The sequence below is a fragment of the Crinia signifera genome, chromosome 8 (genome assembly GCF_055691185.1).
Source record: "Crinia signifera chromosome 8, ASM5569118v1, whole genome shotgun sequence".
Lineage (NCBI taxonomy): Eukaryota > Metazoa > Chordata > Amphibia > Anura > Myobatrachidae > Crinia > Crinia signifera.
Genome location: NC_139224.1, coordinates 145,023,733 through 145,046,657, shown reverse-complemented (window position 1 = coordinate 145,046,657; position 22,925 = coordinate 145,023,733). Strand labels below are relative to the sequence as shown.

The 22,925-nt window shown below is 45.8% G+C and overlaps 1 long non-coding RNA gene across 1 annotated transcript; it reads left to right on the top strand.

The window, feature by feature from the left end:
• The first annotated feature begins 3,873 nt into the window (after positions 1-3,873).
• LOC146027125 (uncharacterized) lies at positions 3,874-22,189 on the top strand. Its single transcript, XR_014454688.1, has 3 exons — positions 3,874-3,986; positions 9,642-9,756; positions 21,888-22,189. It is a non-coding gene; the product is annotated as an uncharacterized LOC146027125 (long non-coding RNA).
• The last annotated feature ends 736 nt before the right edge of the window (positions 22,190-22,925 follow it).

Sequence of the window (22,925 nt, the reverse complement as noted above, 5' to 3'; positions counted from 1 at the left end):
TGCAAGTTTCCAGTTATGAGTTTAACAAAACATGCTAGTAATTATCACCTGCACTCACTGGTAATCCAAATGATGGACCGTGTATACGTCAATATAGTCAATAGGCTAACACAATATAGATAACAGGTGGCATGGGCAGTACGGATGGTGTAATGGTTAGCATTACTGCCTCCATTCCCACCATGGCCTTAACTGTGCAGAGTTTGTATATTCTCCCCATTGTGGGTTTCCACCGGGTACTCTGGTTTCCTCCCACATTCCAAAATATACAGGTAGGTTCATTGGCTCCTAACAAAATTAACCCTAGAATTGTGCAGAGGTGCCAATGTATGCGTGTACATGTGGTAGGGGATATAGATTGTAAGCTCCACTGGGACAGGGACTGATGTGAATGTTCAAATATACTCTGTAAAGCGCTGCGGAATATGTGTGCGCTATATAAGAAACTGTTAATAATAAATAAATAAGCAGAGATTACAGGGGACAAGGTCACATGACAACGGTCAATCACGAATGGTTGATATACTGAATGTTTTTGCTTTTTTTCCCCCATGTTGTCCCAAATTTAGGTTTTGCTTTCCACAATTACTACAATTGGAAATCATAACCTGGGGAGCAGAGGGTAACGAGCAAAGCAAACCCACCAGGGTATATGTTTCTAATGATGGTGGTCACATAATACCAATCATACAAGATTTGACCCCAAAAAATGGAAACAAATTCCAGTATGTACCTTTCAACCTTAACCACTGTCGGCCCTTTTATCACTCAACTATTTTGTATTTGTCGACCTAATGCAGTGGTTCTCAAAGTTGCCCCCCCAGGACCACACACAGATCCCATTTTCCAGACCACCTAACAGGCAGTGGCAAACGCAGGATTTTCAGAAGGGGGTTTCCAGAGTTGCGGAGCAAAGTACGGAGATGGACACTTAGGTGACCCAGTATATGTTTAGATGTCCCGCGGGTGGTAGGGGGTATTATATCAACCGCTCAGCATGTAGGGCCTGGATCAGTAATTTCCACTAAGTACCCCTTTACTGCACAGATGGTGGGAGATGGGGTGGGAGAAGGGGGCATTGGGCTGAATGAAGGGGCCCTGATACATAACTTCCAGGGTGGTAGAGGATGTTTAATATGCAGAGGAGGGGTGTACAGTGGAGTGGGCTTATTATTCATAATTTTCTGGTGGGAGGACAGCTTGCTTGACTGCAGATATCTCCAGTTCCCGGAAATAGATTTCTTAGATTTTAATGGAATTAAAAATTAGAGAATCCCATCTACCAAATGGTACTGGGGATGAGGGGATCAGAGTTCAGGAGGCAGAGCAATCTGCCAAGGAGTATATAAAACTACATACCAGGTGTGTGGTGCTGGAGCAGTAACCAGCTGCTTGAAGGCTGATATCTCTGGTTCTGGGAACAGTAGAGCAGGGCCGGTGCTAGGGTGTCCAGCGCCCTCCTGCAAACCATACATTTTGCACCCTTTCACATTGCCATTGCAACAAGCTGCAGCCCGTTTGTGGGAGTGTATGCAACATGCGATCCTATGAAAGATCTCGGGTGCATGTACATGTATGCATACACCATCTCAGTGCTGTGTCCGCAAAATGTTGCAGGCACTAAAGGTGCCCATACACGCTGCGAGAATCGCATACGTTATGGGCTAGATCGCATCGCACGGCATGCATGCAATGTGTGTGCGATGCGATCCGAAAGCAGTGCAAAAAGTATGTGCAGTACTCATGACTGAGGGGGAAAGGAGGGGAGAGAAGGAGGAGATAGAGGGGGCTGAGTGTTGAGGACTGGCAGCGGCACTGGCACAGCACACTGAGAAGAGGGAAGGAAGGGGAGGCGGCGCTGCTGCCTGTTTGTCATTTGATTGACAGCTGACAGGCGCAGGGAGCAATGGGTAGGGGGCGGATCCGGACATGACATGTCATCCAGGCATTCACAGACAGCGCTACATGCCTCAGCGCAAGTGTCCTTGAGGAAGAGGGGGCAGGTCGCAGGAGGAGGACAGTGTGTGTGCGGTGCAGGGAGCTGCTCAGCCTCTCCATACTGCCACCCACTGTCAGACAGGCGCTGCGGGCGGCATGCAGGAGGCAGTGACAGTGAGGGCTGAGGCAGCTTTAGCAGAGCAGGGAGGGAGACAGCGCCTTTTCAGCATGGCGCCTCCCTGCTTTGCAGGAGCTGCTGAGTGGGTAGCGCTGGCCTGCAGTAGAGACAAGCTTCTAGTGTCCTTCAAAGGGGGAGAGTCACAGATTTTGGAATATATCCTCAGAAAAACTCTACGTCAGACAGAACCTGAAATATCTGACTGGGAACAGCAATTAACAGGCTTGGATGGGGACCACTGCTTTGAAGTCAGATATCTCCGGTTCCCAAGGTCCGATTTTAAAAATTCTTGTACTTTTGGAAAGAGGGGACCCTCAGCTTTCAGACAATGGCCCTTAAACTTCTGGGGGGGTTTCTGGGTACTCGGAAACCCCCCCTGCGTGCGCTACTGACAGGTGCACATTACTCACTAACACATTTGAAAAGATCCACAGGTGAAGATAATTATTTCACTTGTAATTGTGAGACCTGCAAAGCATTCTCCTGTGAAGTACTGTACTTAGGGTTGTCACCTCTCCCGGATTTCCGGGATTCTCCTGGATTTGGTGGCAACCCTCCAGTAGGCTTTTCCAGTCACCCAGATTCCGGGATTCTCACGGAATTCGGGTGACTGGAAATTCCTGGACAGCCTCCCGCTGCACTACCGGTAATGGCGGAAGCCTGTCTTAAAGACGGAGCTTCATCGCCTCACATCCGTCTCCAGCATCAGCGGCGGCTCCTGGTCGGCTCTGCAGCGTTTCCTGCATACTCCACAACAGGATCTGCTGGCCCATGAAGAGGGACAGATGGAAGAAGTCAGGAAAGCTCCTTCTCTGCAGGGTGAGGTGGGCAGTGGCGAACAGCAGGCAGCGGGCAGTCTTGGCTGTGTGGGAAGTGCTGCTAGCAGGAGATCAGCCTATCCAGGGTCAGGCAGCTTTGTTCTGGTGCAAAACAGGATTAGCCAACACTCCTCCTCATGTGCGCTGTGCATGGGGCACCGCATCTCGGTTCCCTGCTCTGTTCCCTGTGTCACTGTCACCTCATGTTGTCCCAGTGTTCTCATCACTACAGTAGCTAGCAGCATTAGATTACTGGAGACACAGTGGGAGCAGCCTGTGGTGTCCTATTATTATACAGGGGGAGCAGCCTGTGGTGTCCTATTATTGTACAGTTGGAGTAGTCTGTGGTGTCCTATTATTATACAGTTGGAGCAGCCTGTGGTGTCCTGTTTTTATTATACAGGGGAAGCAGCCTGTGGTATCCTATTTTTATTATTATACAGGGGTGTAGCCTGTGGTGTCCTGTTATTATTATTATTATTATTATAGAGGTGTAGCCATCTGTGGTGTCCTGCTGTTATTATTTCCCAGTTCCCCCCTCCCACCACCACCACACCTCTGATTGAGCAAGTGTTTGAAGGTTTTTTTTTTCTGTCCAAACAAGGGTTGAGATCAAAGCCCTGTCCTCTTTCTGAATTATTCACCCCCCAATATTTTTTTATTTGTGGGGGGGGGGGGGGGGGGGGGAGGAGGGTCAAATGCACTAAGCTGTGCTAAAGTGGAGAGAGCCACAGTGACACCTATAGAGGGGCTGGCTGCCTGTAGTCCCAGGGCTGCCATGAGGGAGTACTGTATCATGCTCAGGATTATTTCTATACTGCGCTGAGCGCTTCCCCCTGTCAGACACTGTGCAGGGCAGCATGGAAGCTCCTGCACAACAGGAAGAGACAGCGATGAGCAGTCCACAGAAGCCCCGCCCCCGCCCTAGTACATCCAGCAGCACGTATCCCAGGCTCCAGCAAGTGTGTAGATTCCTCACCACCACAATCTGCACTGCTCATGGATTTGGGACAGAGGAGGAGATGGAGGGTGACTTCTGCTGCACAGATAAGGTAAGAGTGAGTCACTGTGCAGTGTCAGGCTGATTCCACCCATCCCCCCAGTTAAGTAATCTTCTTCCAGGGCTTCATTCATGATTCATGAGGGGTCTTTTATCAGGCACAAAACAGTACTGTAGTTTGTGTAGGGATCTCAGGCCCTGTGTTTTGCATTTCTCTACCCCCCTCAGTTTCACCCTGCATCTATCTTTTCCCATCCTACCGCTCCGCATCTCTCCGTCCCCATCCTATGGCCCCGTGTCTCTCCGTCCCCATCCTATGGCCCGTGTCTCTCCGTCCCCATCCTACGGCCTGTGTCTCTCCGTCCCCATCCTACGGCCCTGTGTCTCTCCGTCCCCATCCTACGGGCCCGTGTCTCAGAGAACAGTTTGCTATATGGGGGCAGACATTTTATGATGGTCCGTCTCCATAGCCTCAGAACAAAGCCATGAGGGGAGCCGGGACCGCAGCGAATACAAGCAAATCTGCGGGTCTGTGGTGGTGGCGGCGTTACAATAGCCCCACAGCCCCCCGGCGCGTGCACTTAAACAGCGCCTCCCCGCTACCGTGGGGGCTGCGGGGTTATTGTTATGCCACTGCCCCTAACCTCCCTGACATCGGCCTTTAACCCCTTGGGTGATATGCCTGGAAATTTTTGGGCTGTCCCAGAAAATTTCCAGGCATACCACTTTGCCTTAGGTGCAAGCCAGTGGTGCCTCCAGCGGAGCACCACCTTTAGGAGTCCCCTCCGTCACCCCCCCCCCCCTGCCGCTTCTGTTGCAACCCCCTCCGCTCCGGCGATCGTACTCCGGAACTCCCCTGCCGCCAGTCTGCTCTCACTATATGCATCAGTGACGTAGGCAGCAGGCTCGGGGATGGTCGGCGCGGCTTGGGGGGACTCGGGAGAGTTCAGGCTCCCGAGTCCTCCTGAACCGCCGCAAAACATCCCCGAGCGTACTAATGCCGGAGCGGAGGTGAGGGGGGGCTGCGGCTTCCTACGATCTGTGGTGGGTTTTGCTGGGGCAGGACAAACCTGCCAGGGCCCCACAGCAAAACCCACCACTTAAGAGATTAAATACTGCGATTCACAGCTTTCCAGGGGAAAGTGCTGCTCATAGTCTCCTCTCCAGACTTCTCCCAGAGACGAGTCTATAAAATTATACCCCGTTCGCACTGCAGCCAAATTCCCGGGTCTAGCATGTAGACCCGGGAATTTTCCTTTTAACATGGGATTTTTGGCAGTGTGAACGGGTCGCATAACCAGATCTCAGACACGGGTAAAACCCTTCTTTTTACCCGTGTCTGAGATCCGGGTATGCAGACACGGGTTGACCCGTTCACACTGCCGCAAAACCCGTGTTAAAAGGCAAATTCTCGGTAGAACTTCTTCACCCGGAATTTTCCTTGCAGTGAGAACGGGGGTCCAGCGAGTGTATTTCTCACTCGCAGTGAGAACACGGCATTAGGTAAGCCTGCTTTGATGTTACCTGTAGTCCTACTTTTACACTAGAGGTGGGAGGAATATCTCTTGGCTTCACACCAGGCCTTGGGGATACCTGGTGGGGGCCGCATTTATCTTCGAGGGAGGGGGGTACACTTCTTGATGAATCCCAAACCTGAGAACAACAGTTTGGGGCAGGATAATGTGATAGCAGTGAATAGAGAGTGTGAGATCTGTGCAGCTGTCATAGAGAGGGTTCATCTCTGCAGCTCATCGTTACATTGTTGCAGAATCTGAGCTGGGAGCTGTAACCATGGACCAGCTGCAGCTTACTAATCACTCCTGCACATAACACAGCATCAGGGCCAGACTAACAATGGGAGGCTGCAGCTCCAGGCCTCCACATAAATAGGCCCATCACCATGGCAGCGTGATGATCACCAGGCAGACACCACAGTCACATGGTCGGCCATAAATCCTAAGTATTGCAACTTGTCCGCCACCCATTCACAGTGTGTGTTCGCACGCACTGGCTGCGAATGGAAGATTTACATGAACATCCATTCGCAGCCTGCGGGGTAACACAACACAACAAACATCTGCCCTGTGCGAACGCGGCCTTGCGAATGCACCTGAATAAGGTCCATAGTGTATAGGTCTCATAGTGTATAGGTCTCATAGTGTGTACACACGGGGAGATATGGCATCCGATGTTGCCGATATAGTGAACATCGGAAGCCATATCGCATGCAGATCGCATGCTTTTTTAGGGCTTGCGAGCCCGATGTGCTGCCGATGCGTGCTCCCGTATGAGCGCAAATCGGCAGTGAAATAGAGAGGGCAGCCAAGACTATATACTGCAGATCTGCACTATGTAGTCTAAATTGTCCCTCTGCAGCATGCCGTGCGATGCGAGTCCCGTAACGTTCTGATCGTATCGGGACTCGCATCTCACGGCATATCCTGCCGTGTGTACACACCATTACATGGTATTGGCCTCCACTTCTCATAATAGGCCCTTGAACAGCTCCAGGCCCATGAGGCCCTACATCTGGGCCTGTATGGCGGGGGTAGGTGTAATGTGTTCCCCTGCTATGGCATTGTGCGGTGCTGGTTACTGGTACTCCATGCTGATTTCCCCCTAACTGCCCAGTACCGGAATGTGTGGCTGGTTATGAAGGTTGGATATGGTTGTGAGGTTGGCCTTTATTAGGTAGGCATACTGTACATTGGGTCGACACTGTTAGGTCGTCACCTATATAATATCGACATGGCCTAGGTCAGCAGGGACTTTAGGTCGATATGATTAAGGTCAATATAAAGATGGTCGACATGTTTTGTTTTACACTTATACAGTTTTCATGTTGACGTAAGTCAGCATAGACACACACACAAAAAAAATCATGTTGACCTTTTTTCAAGTCGACCTTTTTCATGCCGACCTAAAGTCCCCGTTGACCTAAGCTATGTCGACCTTTCACAGGTGTTGACCTATTGCCTGCCAACCTAACTGTGTCGACTCAATGTATGTCAACACAAATTGGGTCAACTCAACGACCCATACCCATGAAAGGAGAGACAGAGATCTATGCAGTGTTTTCCCCAAACCCCACTGCCTCAGGCAGGTGTAGCTACAGGTGGGATACTGTCATTAGGTCGACAAGCATTGGGTCGACACCATTAGGTCAAAATGCAGAAAGGCCGACATGGGTCTAGGTCCACATGGGTCTGGGTCGACATGGGTCTAGGTCAACAGGTCATTAGGTCAACACAAACATTAGGTCAACATGGGCAAGGTCGACAGTCAAAAGGTCGACATGGTGTTTTTCACAGTTTGTTGAGCCGACATGCGCCAACAGGCGGTATTGTGTGCCGAGTGTATCCCGAAGCGAGGAGACGCGGTGCTACGGTTCAGTGTCCATGTTTTCTGTGTAGAAATTCAGATAAAAAAAGAGTGAAAACCCCATGTCGACCTTTGACTGTTGACCTTGCCCATGTCGACCTACTGACCTGTCAACCTAGACCCATGTTGACCTTTCTGCATGTCAACCTAATGGTGGCGACCCAATGCTTGTTGACCATTCTCTTGTAGACCTAATGATCCGTACCCCACAAGTTGTCCATAGATTTTTTAAGATGATTTTTGTTAAATTTAAAATCAACTGTTTAATACAGTAGTAATACTGCGCTGTATATACTGTACGTACCTAATGAGTTATTAATGAAGTGGTTCCTACATGATCTTTGTACAGCATTGACACCATACGTGATGTATCATTTATGGGTCCCGCCTAGTACATTTAACCTAAAATATATATATTTTTTGCGAGCCGGAAGACTCTCCGACAGTCGGGATTCCGACAGTCATTACTCCGACGTCAGAATCCCGACGTGGGGGTCCATGACCCCCATAGAGGGAGAATAAAATAGGTGGCCACCGTGCCCGCAGCTTGGCGAGCGCAGCGAGCCCGCAAGGGGCTTCATTGCGCTCCCCACGCTGTGCAGTCGGGATTCCGACGTCTGACTAATGACTGTCGGAATCCCGACTGTCGGGTTTTTATACCACACCCATATTTTTTATCCCAGTTACTGATACTTGGTAGCCGTGGGCCAGCAGCTTCTTCTCTAACTGTTCAGTCATGTATATGTAACGCAGAGTTGCCTACCCTCCCGGAATGGCTGGGAAGGTCCCGAAAATCGTGTCCCCCTCCCGGGCCCCCCGGACAGGTGGGCAACACTCCCAGATACCGGCAGACCCCCGCATTTCCCCGGTGGCAGAGTTTTACATTTAAAATGGTCGATGGAGGGGGTGGGGCTAAATATGCAAATCATCGTTATTTAGCCCTGCCCCTTACTCAGAGACCCACAAATTGCAGGATTTGCATTACTGGGGGCAGGGACTAATGATCTATCCATCAGCCCCGCCACCCAGAAGTGCTGCTGACAGTCTCCTTTCCAGGGTTCTCCCGGAGAGGAGACTGTAAAAGTCGGCAACCCTAAAGTAACGTAAGAAATCTCTCCATATGTAGGCCCCATAACAGTATGTGGCCTGAGGAGGTGACTGTCACTTTCAATATCATCTTTAAAGCAGCAGCACGCAGACTAGTGACGTCCCCTAGGAATGATGTCAGACCATCTCCATCAGTGTGTGGTGCACTGCTGTATCTCCTGGGCTCATATATTACCCATGTTTGTTTTGGCCTGAGGCAAACTAAGGCAAATCCTTTAAAATAAGATCTGGGGTCAATATAATTTGTCCATATAAATAATCCAATGATTTGACAATGATTTGTTATATTGATTTGGGTTATAGTTTTCAGATGCAGATTTAGTGGAGGAATTCAATTGTCGGTGAATGCATCCGTCCTGCCAGATCAGAGCAGCAATAGCCGTGCTTTATGGTAGCCTGATCTCATGGCATGCCTTGAGGAATATACACCTGGTATGGAAACAAGTTGGTGAGGAGGGATTACCAGAGCGCTGTTATGGGGTGTACACACGGTGCAATATACTTTCTATTCAATCCCGAATAAATTGGGATCGGATCGAATGTTGCGAGTACACATTCGATTTACACTGTAAAGTACAGATCTGTACTATATGGTCTTGCCGCACAGTCTATTTTTCTATTCGATTTCGATGCCACGGTGCCGCGTATTGGGGATCGAATGAAAATCGAATACGTTAAATTTCTGTTCGATTTGAAGCAAAATAGACATACAGCGCGCCCCCTGGGAAATGGAGCCTTCCTCCGGGCCCCACCGCCTCCCCCGCCATCGCCCTTGCCGCCCCCAGCGCCCCCTAACCCTGCCTGTCTGAAGCGGAGATGGGCAGGGACACGCAGCGTCCCTGCCGAGAGACTGGGACGCGCGTGCGTATGAGACGCGTGCGTGTCCCAGTTCAGTGAATCCCCTGCCGCCGGCGCTCGCCAGCGGGGAGGGTCTGGCAAGCCCCGGCCAAGGATGGCAGGGGCACCATCTGTAATCGAACCGTGTGCACACCCTATTAGACTCTGAGCCTGGCGGGTAACCTGCCGGGTAACTCTGAGCCTGCCGGGTAACCTGGGGGCACCTGATGTACTGTACATGTTACTGTTGTGATTACGTTACCTTTCTCTATAGTAGACTATACAACTAGTCAGAGTCCAATTCACTCCTGCACTTTATGTTTTTGTTCTTCTGCACTTTATTAAATACTGTTTAAACTAGATTTCTCCATTTGTTTCATAGGAGTTGCTGCTGAATGGTGACGGTGTGATTCCCAATATTGGCCTCATCCGAATAGGGTGTAATCCTCTCTGTGGATGCGCAATTGTCAGCCATAAAACATAGCCCATGTCCTCTGGTAGGAGACTCCACCTGACCTGCTTGGGGTTGTACTTAGAATGATGCTGTTATACACTAGGGCAGTGGCTCCCGAACATCATGGCGCCCTAGATAATCACATTCTTTTTGCGTCACCCCTAGACCAAAGGTTTCCTATTGAGAAATTTCTCAAAGAATATTAAGTAATTTGTGTTTATATGTCATTCTTAGGTTCACTTATGTGATGAGGGACAGGATTCTCTTCTGTCTGTCCACACATCTGGATTTTCCTATCACACTGACCATACATAATTGAAGTTTTTCCTGGACCCCCAACCCAAGTCCCCCCTGAAAGTGTCCTGAGGCCCCCCAGGGTGCCACAGCACACAGTTTCGGAACCACTGCACTAGGGAGTTTTGCTTCTCCTCTCTTGGAGCGTCTAAGATCGGGGGAATGATATCACTGAAGATTACATTTTGCAGAATTAAATTGCAGGACATTTTATCAAGCTAGTGCTGGCAGATGCTGTGGTGTAATTGTTCCCATAGTGTGCCCAGGGCTGTGTACGCAGCTTTACCAAATGTTGGCCAGTAATGTGAGCATTGTATAGCGGGGCGGGGACAGGATAATCCGACACAGATTTTCAGGACCGTTTTACAGAGCCGCGGTGGCCAATTTGTGTATTCTGAAGGTTATCCAGATAAGGAACGGTCACTAGGTCGACGACATATATTGTGTCGGCCATTGAAGGTCAACAACCTCAAAAGGGTGACATGGGTCTAGGTCGACAGGGTCATTAGGTCGACACAAGAATTAGGTCAACATGGGGAAGGTCGACAGCCAAAAGGCCAACATGGTTTTTTTTGCTGACATGTGCCAACATGCGGTTTTTCATGCCCTACCATCCACTAGGGCAGTGGTTCCCAACCTTTTTTCGTTCGAGTACCCCTTGATTAGGCTTTTCATTTTGGAGTACCCCCTCCTTTCATAAATACCTCCTCTCCCATCGCTTCGCGCCATAAAAGTTGTTTTTTGTTAGATAGTAATGTTATTAGGTTAGCTAAATACTAAAAGCACCTCTTTAATGGCATTTATAGGCTTTTACTTTTGATTTTACATTTTACAATTGTATTTGCATCTTAACTGAAAAACAAAAACAGTATTACCTTGAAATGCGGCTCTTCATTTCAATCTGATCCTTGTTTCTGGGAGCGGTTCACCAGGTCCAGTGGGGTCACCTATTCAGTATCTGGCTGCAATGTTCTTCTGGCAATAGTAGTGCCTCTTGGTTCAATATCAGCTCTCCATGTCCAGTGGTGTCACATATCCAGCATCTGGCAGCAATGTTCTTCTGGCAATAGTAGTGCCTCTTGGTTCAATATCAGCTCTCCATGTCCAGTGGTGTCACATATCCAGCATCTGGCAGCAATGTTCTTCTGGCAATAGTAGTGCCTCTTGGTTCAATATCAGCTCTCCATATCCAGTGGTGTCACATATCCAGCATCTGGCAGCAATGTTCTTCTGGCAATAGTAGTGCCTCTTGGTTCAATATCAGCTCTCCATGTCCAGTGGTGTCACATATCCAGCATCTGGCAGCAATGTTCTTCTGGCAATAGTAGTGCCTCTTGGTTCAATATCAGCTCTCCATATCCAGTGGTGTCACATATCCAGCATCTGGCAGAAATGTTCTTCTGGCAATAGTAGTGCTTCTTGGTTCAATATCAGCTCTCCATATCCAGTGGTGTCACATATCCAGCATCTGGCTCTTAATTTCAATGCGATCCTTGAGCTTGTTTCATGGAGCTGAGTTTTTTAAAATCAGGGTCGAATGAAGACAGATATAATCTCAAATCAGGAGCTGCATCAAGCTTACTGCGATATTTATTCTTAATGTACGCATAAGAAGAGAATGCTCTTTCGACAAGCTCTGTGTTTGTGAAAGGCAATAAATATTGTATTGCTTTCTCACTGAGTTGTTGGTACTCTTCTTTCACTGCTGACCAGAAGTCGATAAGTTTAGATTTTTTGAAATCTGACTGTAAAGACGAATCAGTCGAAAGTTCAATCAAGTTTTGCTTTTCAGAAACTGATAAGTTTTCAGCTTGTTGAAAGAAAGTTTCATTGAATGGATTGGAAATCCAGTTATTAACACTATTTTGCTTCGGGAAATAGTGTCTAAACGACACCTTAAGTTCTTTTAAGTGAGCTACTATACTACTTTTTACTTCTTTTGACAATTGCAGCTCATTCTCCGATAAGAAACTGTAGAGTGTCTCAAAAACTTCACACTGGTCTTTTTTGATACAAGATTCCCAAAAATCCAATTTCTTGATCATAGACTCGATTTTGTCAGAAACCTTAAAGATGGTTATGAAACTATTCTGTAATCCTAAATTAAGTTTATTTATTTCTGAAAAGATATCAGATAAGTACGCAAGCTGTTGAAGCTATTCACTTTCATGAAACTTAAAGCTCAACTGAAAAGGGTGGTCTTCTAAAAAAAGTTGAACTTCATGTCTCAATTCGAACAATCTGGTGAGTACTTTCCCTCGTGAAAGCCACCTCACTTCGGTGTGGAAAAGTAAGGTTGTATGGATGCTGTCCATCTCTGTACACAAAGATTTGAATAATCTGGAGTTTGTGGCATTGGCCTTAATGAAATTAACAAATTTGACCGATTCATTCAGAACTTCCTTCAGTGCATATGGCAGGTGTTTGGTAGCAAGACTTTGTCTATGAATACAGCAATGGCTCCAAGGAACATGAGGAGCGACTTCTTTTATGCGGCCACGTAAGCCTGTATAACAGCCCGACATAGACTTACCACCATCCGTGCAAATACCACAGCAATTGGCCCAATCAATGTGTTTTTTAACAAAATAACCGTGAATGGCATTAAATATGTCCTGACCTGTACATCTCTCAGTGAGAGGGTGGCACAGTAAAAGATTCTCTTCAAGCATTTTATCATTGATATATCTAACAATGACAAGCAAAATGGACAGATTTGATACATCTGTGCTTTCATCTACCTGCACTGAAAAGAATGGACTTTTTTTTATTCTTTCAATCAATGTGGATTCAATGTCATCAGACATCTCATTTATTCTGCGAGAAACTGTATTGTTTGAAAATGGAATTTTGTTAATTTTTAGGATATGGTCTTCACCAAACATACATCTAACTGTATCGCTTATGCAAGGAAGTATCAATTTTTCAGCGATTGTATGATTTTTACCACATTTAGAAAAACGGTGACTTATTCTGTATGATGCCTCAACCGCATTCTCATTGACCTTGTTTGCAGATGAAACAAAAGAAGATATAGTTGGACCTTTTGATAGTTTCTTGAAAAAACTAACATGTTTATCTTTATAATTTGGATGCTTTGTCTTTAAATGGCGCATTAACAACGATGGTTTTAAGGACCCGTTAGCCAATATCTCGCCACATACAACGCACAGTGGTTTAGGACAGTCTTCATCTCCTGTGACTGAAAACCCATATTTCAAATAGTCATCGCAATATTTTCTCTTTTTTGAAGGAGCACAGTTTTGAGTTTTATGATTAGTTTTAACTGTATCTCTTTCTAGAGCAGGGCTATCAGTAGCTGCACCCTGGTCCCCTTGTCCTTGTGATTCATGAGACTGCACAGAAGTACTTGCAGCTGCCAAATCCGTAACTGGAGATTCTGTGCTAGTAACAGGTGATGGTCTGCTAAAAATTCCCATTTTCAACCACTTATCCATTTTGAATGCCTTTTAATTCCTTGCTGGCAGAATAAGAAGACTTGAATGACACCTTGCTGGCAGAATAAGAGGACTTGAATGACAGCTTGCTGGCAGAATAAGAGGACTTGAATGACAGCTTGCTTGCAGAATAAGAGGACTTGAATGACACCTTGCTTGCAGAATAAGAGGACTTGAATGACAGCTTGCTTGCAGAATAAGAGGACTTGAATGACAGCTTGCTTGCAGAATAAGAGGACTTGAATGACACCTTGCTGGCCGAATAAAAGGACTTGAATGACACCTTGCTTGCAGAATAAGAGGACTTGAATGACAGCTTGCTTGCAGAATAAGAGGACTTGAATGACACCTTGCTGGCCGAATAAGAGGACTTGAATGACACCTTGCTTGCAGAATAAGAGGACTTGAATGACACCTTGCTTGCAGAATAAGAGGACTTGAATGACACCTTGCTGGCAGAATAAGAAGACTTGAATGACACCTTGCTGGCAGAATAAGAGGACTTGAATGACAGCTTGCTGGCAGAATAAGAGGACTTGAATGACAGCTTGCTTGCAGAATAAGAGGACTTGAATGACACCTTGCTTGCAGAATAAGAGGACTTGAATGACACCTTGCTTGCAGAATAAGAGGACTTGAATGACAGCTTGCTTGCAGAATAAGAGGACTTGAATGACACCTTGCTGGCCGAATAAGAGGACTTGAATGACACCTTGCTTGCAGAATAAGAGGACTTGAATGACACCTTGCTTGCAGAATAAGAGGACTTGAATGACAGCTTGCTTGCAGAATAAGAGGACTTGAATGACACCTTGCTGGCCGAATAAGAGGACTTGAATGACACCTTGCTTGCAGAATAAGAGGACTTGAATGACACCTTGCTTGCAGAATAAGAGGACTTGAATGACAGCTTGCTTGCAGAATAAGAGGACTTGAATGACAGCTTGCTTGCAGAATAAGAGGACTTGAATGACAGCTTGCTTGCAGAATAAGAGGACTTGAATGACAGCTTGCTTGCAGAATAAGAGGACTTGAATGACAGCTTGCTTGCAGAATAAGAGGACTTGAATGACAGCTTGCTTGCAGAATAAGAGGACTTGAATGACAGCTTGCTTGCAGAATAAGAGGACTTGAATGACAGCTTGCTTGCAGAATAAGAGGACTTGAATGACATCTTGCTTGCAGAATAAGAGGACTTGAATGACAGCTTGCTTGCAGAATAAGAGGACTTGAATGACAGCTTGCTTGCAGAATAAGAGGACTTGAATGACACCTTGCTTGCAGAATAAGAGGACTTGAATGACACCTTACTGGCAGAATAAGAGGACTTTGCTGACACCTTGCTGGCAGAATAAGAGGACTTTGCTGACACCTTGCTGGCAGATTAAATAGATTTTGCTGACACCTTGCTGGCAGAATAAAAGGACTTTCCTGACACCTTGCTGGCAGAATAAAAGGACTTTCCTGACACCTTGCTGGCAGAATAAAAGGACTTTGCTGACACCTTGCTGGCAGATTAAATAGATTTTGCTAACACCTTGCTGGCAGAATAAAAGGACTTTGCTGACACCTTGCTGGCAGAATAAAATGACTTTGCTGACACCTTGCTGGCAGATTAAATAGATTTTGCTGACACCTTGCTGGCAGAATAAAAGGACTTTGCTGACACCTTGCTGGCAGAATAAAAGGACTTTCCTGACACCTTGCTGGCAGAATAAAAGGACTTTGCTGACACCTTGCTGGCAGAATAAAAGGACTTTGCTGACACCTTGCTGGCAGAATAAAAGGACTTTGCTGACACCTTGCTGGCAGATTAAATAGATTTTGCTAACACCTTGCTGGCAGAATAAAAGGACTTTGCTGACACCTTGCTGGCAGAATAAAAGGACTTTCCTGACACCTTGCTGGCAGAATAAAAGGACTTTGCTGACACCTTGCTGGCAGAATAAAAAGACTTTGCTGACACCTTGCTGGCAGATTAAATAGATTTTGCTAACACCTTGCTGGCAGAATAAAAGGACTTTGCTGACACCTTGCTGGCAGAATAAAAGGACTTTGCTGACACCTTGCTGGCAGAATAAAAGGACTTTGCTGACACCTTGCTGGCAGATTAAATAGACTTTCCTGACACCTTGCTGGCAGAATAAAAGGACTTTGCTGACACCTTGCTGGCAGAATAAAAGGACTTTGCTGACACCTTGCTGGCAGAATAAAAGGACTTTGCTGACACCTTGCTGGCAGAATAAAAGGACTTTCCTGACACCTTGCTGGCAGAATAAAAGGACTTTCCTGACACCTTGCTGGCAGAATAAAAGGACTTTGCTGACACCTTGCTGGCAGAATAAAAGGACTTTGCTGACACCTTGCTGGCAGATTAAATAGATTTTGCTAACACCTTGCTGGCAGAATAAAAGGACTTTGCTGACACCTTGCTGGCAGAATAAAAGGACTTTGCTGACACCTTGCTGGCAGAATAAAAGGACTTTGCTGACACCTTGCTGGCAGAATAAAAGGACTTTCCTGACACCTTGCTGGCAGAATAAAAGGACTTTGCTGACACCTTGCTGGCAGAATAAAAGGACTTTGCTGACACCTTGCTGGCAGATTAAATAGATTTTGCTGACACCTTGCTGGCAGAATAAAAGGACTTTCCTGACACCTTGCTGGCAAAATAAAAGGACTTTGCTGTCACGAGGTTCACACACAGCCTGCCCTAGCCAAGAAAGTAAAAAAGGAACGCATCACCAAAAATGAATTAAACTGCAGAATTGTTGAAAATCACACATTTTAATAAAACTAAATCTTTAAATAACACCACTCCAGGAGCCAATTGGCCTACTGTATATTTGTATAAACTCCACACAGCACATGGGAATCTATTCTAGCTAGCCCATGATGTCATTACTGTGAGGCAGCGATGCTAACCATTGGACTGTCCGCGCTACCACACAGACAAATCTTTAGTAACACCAGTATCAGCCTCAATAAACCATAAAGTCCCCTTTTTACACACTTTGCCAGCATAGCATACCCTCCAACTGTACCGAATTTGCCGGTACAGTACCGTTTTCTAAAGGTCTGTACCGGCAAATAAAAAGTGTACCGAATGTACCGGTTTTTTTTCTGCCTGGTTCCCTTCCCTGCAGAGCACCCGGGAGACATGCGCACTCTGGGGGACTTTGTCCTCTCGCAGCCGCCGTCTGCCTCTACAATCTAGCTCCGCTGCAGTCTCTATGGACGCGGAGGACGGGGGGAGAGGGGGGGACTTGACCGGAGTTGCTTGCTAGTACAAGTGTGCAGCAGCGCCAGCGAAATACAGGGGTGGGTCGCTGCGCACTCGCTTCTCACTGGGACATTGCAGTTGGCAGGGAGATATATACAATTTAGACAGCGCAGATTGGACACAATTAGTCACACAATAAATTTAAAATTTATCTCTATTTATTTTAGACAAATGTTTTTAAAGATATATCAAACTTTAAAACAGATCACCGGCCGGTGGGGTTCATACAATACATATATGGTACCATAGAATGGTTATAATACACACAATCGCTAAAAAATCAAAAACATATAAAATAACAATAAAGGCAAAGTACAGCAATAATTTCACTTAGCCTGATTCAGCATATGCAGGGTTAATTTGCTGGTTTGTAAGCAGGGTTAGTTTTGCTGGTTTATAAGCAGGGTTAGATGTGAGTTAAGCTGTTTGCCAAAGGGCTGATAGTAGACAAGTTATTGTGCTGTGCTATCTGCACAGAATCTGCATGCAGCAGCTTTATAATTGGTTCAGTCACACAGCCATACGTTTAGTGTCATTTTTAGCACATGGATTAGAGCAAGCAGACATAAAGCAGTTTGATAAATTTATACTCTGCGACTTGCGTGTTAATTTGTAATCCACTCTTAGGGGATAGGGACTGGTTTCCGCCTTGGATGGGTTCCCAGCTGGTAGATGTAGTCGTCAGCTTTATCCAGAACACTCCGGCTTCCAAGTCTCCCCACGCTGCGGTGCTTCTCGTGTACAACAAGCAAGGGCTGATGCTGATGACGCGTTTCCCCGCCTCTCCTTGGTCAGCGGCTTCCTCAGATAGCGTGGGATTCTCCCACTGCCCATATTTAACAAACTGTGCGCCGCCCATATGGGCGTTTGATTAGTTACTTACTTGTCCTGTTCTGACATCATTTTTGCACCGCGCACATGCGCAATGTTGTTTTAAACCAAGCCTCGATCTCATATTTACTTCCTGGTGGGGATCGCAATATACTCCCGTCTTATTAGTATGTCCAGGCTTCGTTTTATTACATTCATTCATTTATTTATATGCTGCATTTATTGCCTTCATTAAAAACGAGAAAAGTAAAAAATATATAATATATACACATTTAGAACTACATGATTTGTGTAGCCATATCTATGTGTCGACACGTCGCCATAATCAGACAATCAATCAATTACAATTTCTACACTTCTTAGTACAATAATTTTCATTTAGGTGCCTAATATGAACGTACATAATTCTAGTTTTAATTAATCTAATTCATTAATTCATCTAGTTTTAATACAATACTTTACATTTGGGTGTCTAATATGAAGGTACATACTTCTCATCAGATCTATATATACACAGATAATATCAATTGATTCTTCACATAAATCCTATAATTATAAACAGACTATAAGATATTAGATTGCCTGCAAAATCAGAACAGACAGACATATAAGGAAGAGAAGAAAGAAAAAATTTTATATAAAGAATTTTCTTTCATTTTTATGTATATATTTCTATATACAGTCACAGAAAAAGGGAACAAAATGAGCAAGAAGAAGGATTAATCATATATATATATAAAAACACCCATATACAGAGGACATGGGTATTCTTTTAGATATTTATTATAACATGATTAGACAATTCTTATCAATGATTGGTCATAGCTTCTACATATTACAAATTTATTCGATATATTTCACCATCTATAGACCTATCTTATATTGCACTCAGAGAAACATATAGTCATACCTTTTATTATCTCTATTTATTTATATGGATCATAATCCTTTTTTATTATTTATAAGTAGATTTTTTATCATATTTATTATTGTTTTAGGTCGATTAATTTTATGTCGATCAATCATTTTATTTAACATAGACCTCAAATCATAGAATCATGGATTTATGTTCAGTCACCAATATCTTCCGATCAGACCAGACCAATCAGACCAGATTAGCATATAGGCCCTTATTGGCCAGGAGGAATAGGGAGACAGCTCTTTCGCATAAATTTCTATCTCATCATAAACACCTTTGTGCTTCTTTATAAGAAAAAAAGGGGGAAATATCGAAACAATAATTCACATATAGTTATACATTATTTTAATCATGATTTCTAAGAGAAAATAGGCCCATATTCGGTATTTACTCAGATGTTATTGAGTTCTATGGTGTCATTTAAGCCGTTAGGGACTAGTGTCCCTAACTGGAAAATCCAGTAGGCTTCTCGCCTGCATAGCAGGCCAAACCGATCCCCACCTCTTTGGGTGGGTTTTATGTGTTCTATCGCCCTCACACGTGTGTTCTTCACACATTGTTGTTGACAATAGGCTATATGCTTGGAGAGTGGATGTGTTTTTATTCCTGCAAGTATGTTTCGCCTATGCTCCATGAAGCGTGTGTGGAGAGTCCTTGTGGTGCGGCCCACATATTGTAGGCCGCATCCACAGTCTATTAGATATATGGCATACGAGGTCTTACAACTTAAAAAGCCTTTAATCTGATGGATACTTTTATTAGAAAAAGAGACAAATTCTGTGCTTTTTTGTTCCCCATGCATACACGTGTGGCACCTACTGTTTCCACATCTATGAAAACCAGTAGGTAGTTTAGACAACCAGTTTTTACTTTCCTTTGTATTGCCTTTTAGATTTTTACTTTTATCTGAAAAATGGCTACTTACTAGCTTAGATTTCAAGTTTTCCCCTTTTTTAAATATTACATGATTTTTGGATCCTAGAGATTCCTTTAATAGAGAATCTTGTTTCAGGATAAACATGTTGTTATTAATAATTTTTTGTATTTCATGTGCACAATTATTATATTGCGTAATAAATGCAACATTTCTATTTTCTGAATCTTGTTTATGATTTTTCTTACCTATGATGGATGTGGTCAGGAGCTTCTCCCTATCTATTTTCATGACTTCTTTATAAGCATTTTCAACTAGTTTTTGTGGATATCCCTGTTGTTTAAAGGACTCCATCATTACTTTTGATTGTCTTTGAAAAGCTATTTCAGATGAACAATTCCGCTTTATTCGGATTATCTGACTCTTAGGGATGTTCTTTTTCCAGGCATTGGCGTGGAGAACAGAGGAGAGATGCGGTGCCACAGTGGCAGCGGCCTGACATTCTTCTGTGGGGGGGGAGGAGAGGGGTCTGTCACTGACAGCCTTCCTCCGTCATTGCTGCATCATAGGTGCTGCTGCTGACCAGTGCTCTGCATTCAAACACCAGCCAGCTGCCCGCCCCCTGCAAGGACCGTGCCTGCTGCTCCACCTCCTGCTGAGAACCGTTACCTGGCCCTGGCATACACCAACCATGCTGCTTTTGCTGCTGCTGTACCAGGACTGAAATAATACTGGTGACTATGGTAGGGCTGAGCTTTGGATGCGCATGTGTCTGTGTAAGGCAGGGCTTGTCTTATTTATATATATATACACTATTATATACAGGGGTAACCTATAAATGTGTGTGTGGGGGGGGACGGGCCAGTACACTAACTTTGCTCATGACCACGCCCACTTTACCCGTGGCCACGCCCCCTTCCTAAATGAGTACCGATTTGTGCCCTTCAAATGTTGGAGGGTATGGCATAGTCACCCCTACACATTACATAGCCCCCTTTTTAAACACAAAGACACCTGAGGAAAGTGTCAAATCCCTGTGTGCTCTCACACTTGGGTACACATGACTGTCCAGAAATGCTCACAGCGCCCAGAAAATGCGCAAGACTAGGGAGAGATGCTCACCTGGCATCTACACATCCAGGCGTCGTTCCGTCCAAGGCAGCAATCCCGGCGTGGCGGCTTGCTTCCAGGCAGGGCGGTGTCCTTTACCGTGGGTGCGCATGCGGCAGGGTCTGTCCTTACAGGCGCAGCGTCTTTCTTCGCGCGCTGCGGTCTCCAAGTGATTGCGCAGGCGCCGGGGGTCCTCCTTCCAGCCGCTGCGGCGTGACCCGGCGTCCTGCGCATGTGCCGGGTCACGTCGGCGTCATTAAGCAACTCGGCCTAGCTGCAGACGCCATTAGTAGACTCGGCCCCGCGTACCCCCTGACACAGCGGCGCGTACCCCCGGTGGTACGCGTACCACCGGTTGGGAACCGCTGCACTAGGGCGTGGAGGGAGAATAAAATAGTCTGCCAAGCATAACGAGGCACCGTGCCCGAAGTATGGTGAGCACAGCCAGCCATGCGAGGGGACGCGATGCACCGATACGGTGTCCATGTCCACTGTGTCGACCTTTTGAAAACCCCATATCGACCTTTTGAGTGTTATTGTAGATCTAGACCAAGAATAGTAATAGAATATTAGGACAGAACAAGGGTGACATGTACATTAAATACGGGGTTTATAGGCAACTTGTAATCCCTGTGGACAGATTGCCAGACTCCAATGTCCAGAAAGCCGATCTGCTTCATTGTGCGGACACTGAGGTCTGTGGGAACCTGATACTAATCCTGACCACCCGACTAATTCATTCAGAGTATTGGTTCAAGTTTGGGTCACCGCAAGAATCACACTACTGTAATAGTACGTCTGCAAGTATCCCAACACCCCATATTCCATTTGTTATGGCATTGTGTATTCCTGGAATTAGAAATGTATTCACATCACAGGATGAGAGATCACGCTCTTAAGGCTGCATAATATATGTAATACAGGAGCAATAAATAAACCAGAGAAATAAGGGTGATGGGTACAATAGCTAGAATTTATTATAAAAAGAAGTTGTACAAATATTGAGAGAGAATGTAAACTTCCAGCAGATGTTATTTCAATAATAAAAGATCTGTGAGTAGCGATGTCTTCTACCATCCTGGACAGGGGGCGTTCCATGCTGCAGTATGCAGGGGACAGAGGACCTTGGCTCCAGCACATTGGATCTGGCAGTAACGTCAGCTGCCCACAAACATCTATGGGACCAGGGCATGCCCAAATATACTGGTTTCTAGGGTCTGCATAACTCATTATTTTGTATACACTGAAGCCTATTCAGCAAGATGTCAATTTATTAATTGCTGCAGGAGATAATAAACTAGAGATCCCAGGGTAAACTGGCACTTGTGGTTCTCTAGTTGTATTGATATAAATACACATGCAAAAGTGTTTTTTATTTTTCTAATAAAATGTTTATTTACTCAAGGCATACAGAAGTATACAGACACTGCCCGCTTGCCTCTGTGACATCACAAGTTGGAGAGCGACAGAAGTTGGCTGGTGTACACTAATGATAAAGTTGGTTAGGTATGTGGAGCAGCACAGAACATAAAAGTTGGATGGTTGGAGGAAAGTTAAGGCCCATACACACTAGGCGCTTTTGAGCTCAAAGTTGCCACTTTTTCCGTTTTGAGCTACTTTTAACTCAAAATCTCCTAGTGTGTATGGGCAGGCAATGAGCGGTGAGCACTGATGTACCACAATCCTTCACCCTGTATAACAAGATGAGTGGGAGACTGTGGAAAGTCATGTCAACTCCTCTTTCTGCCAGCACTGCTTGCTTGTTGTGTCCCATTACCCATAACCTCCTTTTCTCTATCTGCCAACCCTGCCTGCTTTCTGTGTCCCATTCCCCATTACCTCCTCTGCTCTCTCTGCCACCCCCGCCTGCTTTCTGTGTCCCATTCCCCATTACCTCCTCTGCTCTCTCTGCCACCCCCGCCTGCTTTCTGTGTCCCATTCCCCATTACCTCCTCTGCTCTCTCTGCCACCACCGAATGCTTTCTGTGTCCCATTCCCCATTACCTCCTCTGCTCTCTCTGCCACCCCCGCCTGCTTTCTGTGTCCCATTCCCCATTACCTCCTCTGTTCTCTCTGCCACCACTGCCTGCTTTCTGTGTCCCATTCCCCATTACCTCCTCTGCTCTCTCTCCCACCCCCGCCTGCTTTCTGTGTCCCATTCCCCATTACCTCCTCTGCTCTCTCTGCCACCCCGCCTGCTTTCTGAGTTCCATTTCCCTTCACCTACTGTCTCTGCTGCCACCGCCTGCTTTCTTCATCCCATTTTGTCACCTTCTCTCCGCTCTCTGCTGCCACCACCTGCTTCCTACATCCTATTCCCCTATCACTTCCTCTCCTCTCTCTGCTGACACCACCCGCTTTCTGCGTTCAATTCCCCATAGCCTCCTCTTCTCCCTCTGCTGCAAACCACCTACTTTCTGCATCCCATTGCCCAACACATCCT